Source organism: Epinephelus moara, chromosome 14 (genome assembly GCF_006386435.1).
Source record: "Epinephelus moara isolate mb chromosome 14, YSFRI_EMoa_1.0, whole genome shotgun sequence".
Classification (NCBI taxonomy): Eukaryota; Metazoa; Chordata; class Actinopteri; order Perciformes; family Serranidae; genus Epinephelus; species Epinephelus moara.
This window is the reverse complement of record NC_065519.1, coordinates 10,409,275-10,419,452: the sequence shown is the minus strand read 5'-3', so window position 1 is coordinate 10,419,452 and position 10,178 is coordinate 10,409,275. Positions and strand designations below refer to the sequence as shown.

The following is a 10,178-nucleotide window of genomic DNA, read 5'->3' as shown; positions in this document are numbered from 1 at the left end:
ACCATGAAAAAAAGTCATAGTACAGTATGTCAACGAAACCATGAAAAAAAAGTCATAGTATATAGTATGTCAACAAAAACCATGAAAAAAAATCATAGTATAGTATGTCATCATATATGATAAAGCAAAAAAATCAAACCATAGGATGTCATCAAAAACTATGAAAAAAGTCATAGTACAGTATGTCGTCAAAAACCATGAAAAAAAAAGTCGTAGTATGTCGTCATATATTATGAAAACAGTCATAGTATAGTATGTCAGCATTGTCAAAAAACATGAATAATAACAGTCATAGTTCAGTTTAATTAATTTTATTTGCAAAGCCAAACATCAAACATCACAACTTGCTACAAAGGGATTTACAGTGTACAAGAGCCTTCATCCTTGGATCCTCACAGAAGATTAGGACAGATCGGACAGATATTCAATAGATGTCAAATTTACCAAACGGTTAACATAATAAAATTACAACATAGACATTCCATATGACCAAATACTGAGAGGGAGACAGAGTGAGATGCACAGCAACAATAACAGTAATAATAAAAACATGGAAAATAATAGTAGCACTATGTGATGGTATATTTGTTATTTGTACATATTAATATAAGATAATATGTGTGTGATAATAACAATTGTGTATAGTAAATAGTATAAATATGATTAATAGTAATAGCAGCAGGCATCAGTTAGGACCACACCAGCAGATGCAACCCCGATTCATGGAAACCTGTGAGACAAGAAAGCACAAAAGATCCAGAGAAGAAGCCAAGTTAGTAACATGCAGTTATGGGACATGGATGTTTGTCACTGAAGGGAAAGAGGTGCTCAGAGTATCATCCCACAGCAGACTAGGTGTATAGCAGCCTCATAAATGGGCTGGTGAAAGGCAAGCTTGAGCCAGACCGAACTATAAACTTCATCTAAGAGAAGAGTTTTAAGCCCACTCTTACATGTGGAGACGATGTCTAATAATTTTGATGTAAAAAAAAAAAGTCACACTGTAGTATGTCATAAAATTTAGAAAACCTCATAGTATAGTATGTCATCAAAAACCATGACAAAAAGTCATAGCATTGTATGCCATTATATATCATGAAAAAAGTCATAGTATAGTATGTCAGCATATTTCATGTAAAAGGGTCATGGTATATTATGTCGTCAAAAACCATAAAAAGGCTTGGGGCAATATATCACATGATTTTATAAAATGTGAAAGACAAGTAGTATGTCGTCATAAACCATGGAAAAATATAGCATGTCGTCATATATCATGAAAAAAGGTCATAGGATATCGTCAAAATCATGAAAAAAAGTCATGGTATAGCATGTCGTCATAAATCATGAAAAAAAAGTCATAGTATAGTATGTCGTCAAATGTCATGAAAAGAAGTCATAGTATAGCATGTTGTCAAAAACCATGGAAAAATATAGCATGTTGTCATATCATGAAAAAACAGTTCTGTGTTATGTTACAGGAACTTAAAGGAGAGTCATCAGCTGCATGAGCATCGCCTCTTCCCAGCCAGCCTGATGACAGCGATTGGTTGCTTTGGTGTGTTGTTTGGTTAATTTCTGTCTTTTATAAATAAAAATGCTTTTACCTGTTTGTTTGTCTGGTCTGCCATCTTTGTCACAGTCTTTGAGCTGTGCTGTAACACAAAAAAGATTTTCATATAAAAATACATTTTTAAAAAAGCGACAGTATTATAGGTAATAAAATTTCCATTAAAAAGTCATAGTATAGTATGTAATACAATTTAAGAAAAAAAGGGATTGTTAAGCATGTCATAATTGCATTTTTAAAAAAAAAGCCAAGTACAGCACATCAAAAATCATATGTCCAGAAACCTCCAATAGTATTTCATCAAAAAAGTCATAGCAGTGTGTCAAAAACTTCATAATCATAATCAAAAGTCAAAAGTTAATAGAATGTCATATAATTTCATTTTTTTTTTTTTTTTTTTTTTTTTTTTAAAAAGGTACACCATTAGATAAAAAAAATGTTTAAAACAAGTCAGTATAATATGTCATTAAAGGTAGGGTCTGGAGGATTTTCCAGTTGCTGTTTGTAAACACACATTCAAATTTGGCCCCTCCTATCAGGCTCAACTCTCCCAGGTGTAAGGAGCCCGGAGGTACGGAAGAAGGCTTCACAGAAGAGGTTCAGGCAAGGCTCGCGCTGGTGCATGCTCGGGCACGGCACCTGCGCTCTCTCATTGGCTGGGGAAATCTCCGCCCAGAAGCGGTCTGAGCTCACAAAAACATCAAAATACAGTTAAAAGGCACCACCACACATGAGCAGAAGCCCATAGGTGATGATTAAGCAGGATTTCATTTGTATATGTCTATATTTTGTTTTGTTTGAAAATCCTCCAGATCCTACCTTTAAAGTTCATTAAAGTCACAGTCTACTTTGTCATACCATTTTTACTTTTAGTATAATATAAACAATAGAAGAAATATTTCAGGAAAATGTCAGTACAGTATGTCATCAAAAATCTCATTAAAAATAATGAGAAGAAAGTTATAGTAAAGTATATCACAAAGAAATCATAATATATTATGTAAAAAAAAAAAAAATCCAAAAAAAATCATATAAAAAAAAAATCCTATCACAATATGTGATAAAATTTCATTCAAAAAGTCATAGTGTAGTTTGTCGAATAAGTCACCTGTTTTTTTTTAAAAAAAATAGTCATAATACAGTATGTAAAAAAAATTTCCAAAAATATTTTATAAAAATGTTTGTATGCCATAAGATCATAAGATTTTATTTAAATTACTCAAAGTACAGTAGGTCAGAAAGTCATTAAAAATTCATAGTTTAGTATGTCAAATAAATAAGATGTCATAAAGTCAGTATAATTTATGAAAAATTCTTTTAAAAATGGAAGTACAACATTTAAAAACATTTCATTATAAAGTCAAGGTATTATTTGTCAAAACATTCAAAAACATATTTCATATAAAAGTATGTTGAAAATTTCATTTAAAAAGTCACAGCATCATATGTCAAAATAATCTTCATTAAAAGGTCATACAACAGTGAGCACTTTTCCCGTGCAGCCCTCAGTAATATGCTGGCCTCCTAAGTCTCCCAAAGCCTATGGTGACGCCTGCCCAATAGTCCATAAAATGTTCACACTACACCTGTAACCTGTCGGTGAGTTATTTGCTCCAATTCTAACTTCAACAATTGAGTAATTATTAATTGTTGCTGACTAATTTCTGACAGCTAATAAATCATTTCGGCTCTGACAGATAATACAATGAGAACTACATGTCAAAAGCACAGGAAATGAATATGATATTAAAATTAATGTATCATTTAACATGTTTCATTTTTAATCTCTAACACTGCGGGGAAGTGTGTGTGTTTGTGTGTAATTGAGGTGAATCTGAGAGCACCTGATTTATCTGCCTGACTGCTGTGTGACGATGATCACCCCTAATGGTTGTCATTATAACAAATGACCTGATTACTGCAACTCTGTTTGGAAAACATATTGGAGACCCAACAAACCAGCATTAAATGGGACGCCGCTGTGTTTGACACTGTGGCAGGTTTATAAAAGGCTTCCGTGTAGAGCTTTAACTGAGCGAGCGGCTGAAGCAACAATTATGATTATGACTTTTTATGAGTAAACATGGGCCCTGTTCCTCGTACATGGAGTCATCGGAGTAACAACTATTGAAACCCAAACCTGCTAAAGTGACTTATTTACATTTAGCTGGATAATGGCTATGATGTTTTAGGGTGCGCACTAAACATGAGGTAATTTTCAGATCCCAATGTCTTTGATTTACAATAAAAGTGTTGATATAAGTGTGATTGTAGATAACAATATGCAGACTATTGAGAAATCATGAAGATCTGTTGATGCAACTGCATTTTTATAATAATAGGAAAACATGGTTTGAGAGCAAGAACAATTAAACTCAAGGAAAAGATTCTGTATAAAAGACTGAAGGAGCCATTTTGACATTTATAATGAAAATTTGTCATTTGAACATCACAACTAAGCAAACTGATCATCAGATTTTTGGAAGTGGGGTTGTATGAGGTACTTCACAGAAGCAGACAGGCGTATCATCTCAGAAGCTAAGCAATGCACTACCATGGATGGGGGTTGGCAGCAAAATGTATTTTAGCCACATAAAAACATTAAGATCAGTTTAAGTGGATGCTACATTTAGAATATTAACACCATTTTACCTAGCACTTCCCTTTGGCACTACATATCCTCAAACTTCTGTATACTCTGGTTATTAAGTAGAGATTGATTTATCGGCCGCACATCAGTAACAGCCGGCACTCATCTTGTTGATTGTTATCTGCCCATTTTCAAACAAGATTACATTTACCGATGGCAGTTGCCTATGTTTCTGTTGTGTCACATCACTTTTGTGCAGGCTAAACATGTTGGGGACAAACAGAGATCTTCCCTTGGAGGCCATCAGGATTAAAGGACGCAGTAAACTCACTGTCAACACGTCAAGGGGTGCATCTTTCAGTTTTCCTGATAATGCTACATTGTGAACAACTGATCAGTGCTGAAATCATGGATATATCACGAGAGCTAAACACAGTTTTGGAGGCGAGCCCTTGTTCATTCCTGTAAAAGTTTCTCAGTGGTGCATGATGTCTGTGGTATGAAATTACCTGGATCTTCCAAACCGTGGGGCCCTTAGAGCAGGCGCACTAGAGACTTAAGAGCACGTCTGAGCAGCTAACTTGAATGGGAATATAAAGATCTAATCATACTGCTTTTCTAGACTTTCTAAATCTCATCAGAGCAAATTGGTTAACAAAAAAAATAATAATTTCACAGGGGTTGTGATGCTTTTTTAAGATTTGTTTTCCTTTTATTTGATAGGACAGTTAAAGTGTGAAAGGGGGAGAGATTGGATGACATGGAGCAAAGAGCCACAGGCTGGAATCAAACACACAAACACAGGCGGCAGCAGCAGGGTCACAGCCTAAGTATGGAGTGCCTACTCTACCAGGCAAGGTACTGGGCACCCTACTGATTTACAAATGCCTCTTTTCCAATGTGAAAAGTCTTTTTGGGCCCCATGGCATCACGTGATGGAACCAGACGGTGTAGTTCCAGTTTTAACCACTATGTAAAACTGGCTTCAACGCCTGGTGCTGCTCCTGCGTGGGGGCATGGTTGAAATAAACAGTAGGAGAGCTAGTTAACATTAGCTATTAGCAGCTGTTAGCAGCCACTGGCCGGACCTAACTGCTGACAGCGGTTGCACTGAGTTACATTATGATGCATTCAAGCTCTATTCAGTAAAAATGACTATAGGGCAAAGACAAATGATTGTAACATTCTTATGATGCATTCAAATGTGATCTTGTAAAATGTAGTTTTTGGTGAGAAACTTGAATAAATACAGCTGTTTGTTGGAGAATTTAATAATTCAATAGTAATAATAAAAAAGATATTTAGGAATTAGGAATTTTAGGACTTTTTAAACTGTTATTTTTAAAAAAAATGTTTTTCATTTAAAAGTAGGTTGTTTTATCAATGTGTACGATTGAATTTGTGCTCATTCAGAGGTAGTGTAATAAAGGACTTAATGACTTTAAAACAGTTCAGTTATTTTTTATAATGAAGATGTCTTTGTTTCTCTGGCACAAACGGGGGAATAAATAACAACAAAAATAAACAACAACAACAAAAAACTGTATTGTACTGTTATTGGTCCAGAATTTTACAATTGGTGCCTCTATATCTCACAGCATTTTTGTCACGAGCCAGAAACGATAGAAAGCAATGATGTAATCTTTAACAATGCATTGTATTTCATGATCTTATGCTGTGTGTGGTTTATGTAAAACCTTAACCACTGAACTTTAAATGAATCAGATGAAGTTGTATTATTTTATTATTGACTTTTGTGCATTTTAAAGGCCCTTCCAGGAACTGGGATGTGAAAATTGGGTAATACTATTAATGCTGTATTATGTTACAGCATATGTCAACACAAAGAAACATTTTATAAATACTACTTTGTAATTATAGCTGTCCTGTAAGATTTAGTGAAGTAGAAAGCACAACATTCTTAAATTTAAAGGGGTAGAGGTGAGAAGTAGCACAAAAATAAAACAACTTCCTCAGTGACATATCTACATTTTTTAAACTGTTGCAAACGGACTAATTGTAAATAAAAGTTTAAGGTGCTTTAAAATTGAACTCCTTTCTCATGAAACAAGAAGACGATAAGTATATGGCATTTTTAGATAAATTGTGCAACAGGTGTGACAAACAGAAACTGAGACAACTTTCTCACGTCTGTGGAAGTTACTGTAACTCCCCTTCCTTTTCTCCGCGGTTGCTCTTTGTTTGTCACGTCAAGATTTATTTCAGAGTTGATTGATGGAGTGACCTGAACACAATACAAGACGTCGCATTGTGTTTTTTCGGAAGATATTTCATTCTTAACGCGGAAATGGGGATTTTTTTCTTTCAGGTGTACCTCGCTCGTTGGGCTCTGTCTCTCTCTTGCTCATAGACTGGAACCTTCTGGGCAACAAGGGGCCACACTGTGCTGGGAAGGGGAGCACTTGAGCTGCGGCAATGTGGATGGACGTTGAAGGGGAAGAGTAGGGAGGGGGTTGCTCATTGTTCCCCTGGAGCTTTTGTCTCAGACACAGTCCCCTTATGAGGGTTAATGAGGACAAATTGGTCTGAGTGTAACAAATGGATTATGGAGTTGGACAAAAGGTTGTATTTTGTGGGCTGCGTTCGCTGGGATCCACCCATCATCTGCCCATTGAGCCGAGCACGCTGACTAGCGTCTGCATGAAGTGGCTCACTAAATATCTCATTATCTTTATCTTGTCTGTTTTATTACATGAGCACATTATGTGTGCAGCTTCCTACAGTGAATTTAACTAAAATGTAAAGTTTAGCTCACAATAATGCTGTTTGTAATCACTGTAATTACCCGGCTTATTTCCTACAGCTCATGTCAGGAAAATAGAGTCAATATGTCAACATTAGTGTCAGTGGTTGGTGCTCTAAGGTTGGGTGGGCATAGTGCACCCTTTCAAATTAACAAAGAGCCACTTCCTCATTGACTCTATGTAATTCCTGCCTGTCAATCAGTCCTCCCTCTGCCTGATTTCTTGTAACGTCCTTGGGAACCTCACTAAAAAGACACAGAGGTGTTCCTTGTCCTCTATGGGTCCGGTTGTATTTTTTGGTGGGGTCGATGGAGAGGATTCATATCCATTCATATCTCACAAACTCTTAATGGGCTCCAAGCCCTCCAAAAAGAAAGCTCTTTCCTGTGACTAGTCAGCTCCAGTCTTTATTCATCTGTGGCTCCGTGTCAAAAAAGACTGTTGCTCGTTTGTGCCCTGAACAATGAGGAACAAGGCTAAATCTCTAGCTGGGAACAAAAGACAGAAAACAGGCTTTTCACTCTGCAGAACATTAGATTCTGACACATTTTGCCATGGCAGTTTTTTTCCCCATCCTGAGTGCTGTGGCTCTGGTCTTTTAAAGAGACCACCTGTTGGCAACAAGCCTGTTCTTCATTACAGACAGGCCTATTATCACAGGATGAGGAGCGCCACAGGCTAACTTTTTAAAGTTAACCCTGCTGCAGTTTCCGAGGCTGGCCGATTGGGAAACATAGATTACGCATAACCACTGGAAAATCTATTTCTGCTCGTAATTTTGTATCTTGTTTTTGAATAAGGGCTTTTGTCAGTGTGCGAGGGAGGTACTTCATTCATGCCCTTGTCAGTTACAAATGTCACAAACAAAGGGACTTGAATTTAGGCAGCTTGAATGTTCTATAACTGCAAATTTAGAGCCAAATTCATATGCATTGTTCGAAGCAAACCCAAATGTACTTACTGTAAAGTTGTTGATGGTGGTCTCATGTTTTTCACTCAATTATTTCTAGCATCGGGAGGGCTTTTGTTCTTCTCATGAAAGCAGATTTTAGCAATTTTCAGCCCCCAAACATTAGCATAACTACAGCACGGTAATGATTTTCTCAACTCGGTGTAAAATAAAAGTACTGTAGGTGGCAATATGAAGCAATCAAGTGCATACTCTGGCTTTGAATTGGACATGATAAACACAGGCTGACAGAAACAAGAGTGTTTTCTTTATTTTTGGCCCGATTGTATGGAGATTTTAAAGATAAATGTTAAATAATTTATGGTTTTTATGGCTCTGAAAACTCACAGTTACAAGACTGAAATTTAAAAAGAAGTTACGTTTGTCATGAATAACCTTTGCTGGGGTTTATAAACATGAAACCTGTGTGTACTGCACTGAAGAGCGTTTTGGAACAAGTGGCCTCAGAACAACTCGAGGGCAAGTTTTTATTCCCCATAAATCAACATTAAAACAGCAAATACCTCTGTCATGCTCATGCCATCACTGTCGGAGTACGACCGATGCAGTCGCACTTGTTTCATGTTCACAAACACCCAGAGGAGGGGGGTGCATGCACCTGTGACCCTCCCCCACAAAGCAGACAGCACAAGAGAGGATCCCCCTGCAGCCCACAGGCTTCAACAAGAGGCAGTCAGCTGCTCTCTGTGGCCCTGCTGCACGGTCCCCAGGCTCTCTGGAGTTAAATGTGCCTGTGATATTGCCAGGAGGGAGCAGCGGGAGTTGAATTCAGGCAATTACAATCAAGTCAGGGCATAGTTAGTGCGTGGGCCCTGGCAGCACCTGAGCTGGATGCTGATGAGACACTTAGCCCCAAACCCTCATGCATTGGCCCAGGCGCTGCGTAAAGCAAGCCCTCCTCCCCCACTCCCCCCTCTTCCCACAGCAGCAGACCCCCTACTGGACACTTCCACTTCCCTTCACCTCATTTAGGCCTCTAGAGCTCTATCACCCTCTCTCTCTGTCTCTCTCTCTGGCCCTCACATTGCAATACTTCTGCTTTATATAGGTGGCGTGGAGTACTGCACTCAATCACTCTTCATTCATTCACACTGTACAATAATAGACAACTACTCTGATATTGTCCTTCAAGCACCTGTGCATAGCAGAGCTTCAAACATCGTGCCAAGTTCTTGAGAAATATGTGAAGAGTTATTTCTCTTAAAAGCTACCCAAAAAAAAAAAAAAAAAAGGCTACAGGTGAGTGCGGATAAGTCGCTTTTGATCATTTCTGCTACACATCAGCGTGAAGAAGAAAGCATCTTTAGAAGAGTCTTCCTGCCTGTCCCCATCTTTATCACACATCAGACCCACAAGCTCAAGCCCCATCACACCGCTGTCTCTGCATGGATATTCATTTGCAGGTGGCTCACTATAGGACTCCGTGTCCCGACTGGTGTGTTACAGCGGCAGGAAGAGAGAACAGAAAGGGAGGTGCGGTTCTTGAATATCTATGACCTGAGAATATGGAGTCAGGCATCACAACAACACTCTTAGCCCCTTTTCCCAATAAGATGCTCTCAGCTCTTTCTGAGGGAAAGCCTCCTGGCTCCCGCCCTCTCTCAGCCACCACACTTTGCTGAAGTGTCATTAGGATTGTAAAGGGCAGGTTGCCATAGAACTGGGATTGCAGCCGATGTATGGACTCATAGATAAAACCACCATATTTTGAATGTAAAGATCTGAGTGTGGCGCCTAACACGAGGGGCCATGGTGGGGACTAGACTCGCTGCTTTCTTCATCTGCAGTCTGTGTGCATGCATCTTTCATGTATCACTTTAGTGCTCTGTTTTGTGAGATTGCTAGCTTCGCTCTCCAATCCACTTTCATTGTCTATCTGTGACTGTGCTTGTTAGTTAGAGCTGGGCATAGTATTTGGCGGAGCCAAGGGGAAAGGTGGAACACCTCTTTCACTATTTTTGCCATAATGGTTGTCTTTTGATTTTTCCTGGGCTTTGGAGACTACCAGGGATTGTCTCTTTGAAATTATTCCATTTTGGCAGAGAAAAAGAAAATGGATTGCGCTGATCCTGTTTTGTTCCTGGGGGGACGGCTGCAGTATTATCCCGGGCTGACACCGGTGGCGAAGAGGCAATCACAGTAGCCCTCGCTCTGACAAAAACACTCCATCTGCAAGGAGAGGAGGAAATCACACCACAATGATGTCTGACTCTTCTGCCTCACTCTGGCAGCTGGGCCCTGGGACCCATGAACTGCTACACAACCGTCACCACAATGGCTGTTATA

The 10,178-nt window shown here is 38.5% G+C and overlaps 1 protein-coding gene and 1 long non-coding RNA gene across 2 annotated transcripts in view; one reads left to right on the top strand and one right to left on the bottom strand.

Annotated features, from left to right (window-relative positions):
• The window catches only part of mbip (MAP3K12 binding inhibitory protein 1), a 14,619-nt gene extending 13,010 nt beyond the window's left edge, over positions 1–1,609 (top strand). The window contains exon 11 of the mRNA XM_050062650.1: positions 1,479–1,609. The gene's annotated coding sequence lies outside the window, so the exon portion shown is untranslated. The remainder of the gene's footprint in view (positions 1–1,478) is intronic.
• Positions 96–10,178, bottom strand: part of LOC126401415 (uncharacterized) — a 59,443-nt gene continuing 49,360 nt past the window's right edge. The window contains exons 2-3 of the long non-coding RNA XR_007571070.1: positions 1,605–1,652; positions 96–730 (exon numbers count right to left, since the gene is read on the bottom strand). This is a non-coding gene — a long non-coding RNA (uncharacterized LOC126401415). The remainder of the gene's footprint in view (positions 731–1,604; positions 1,653–10,178) is intronic.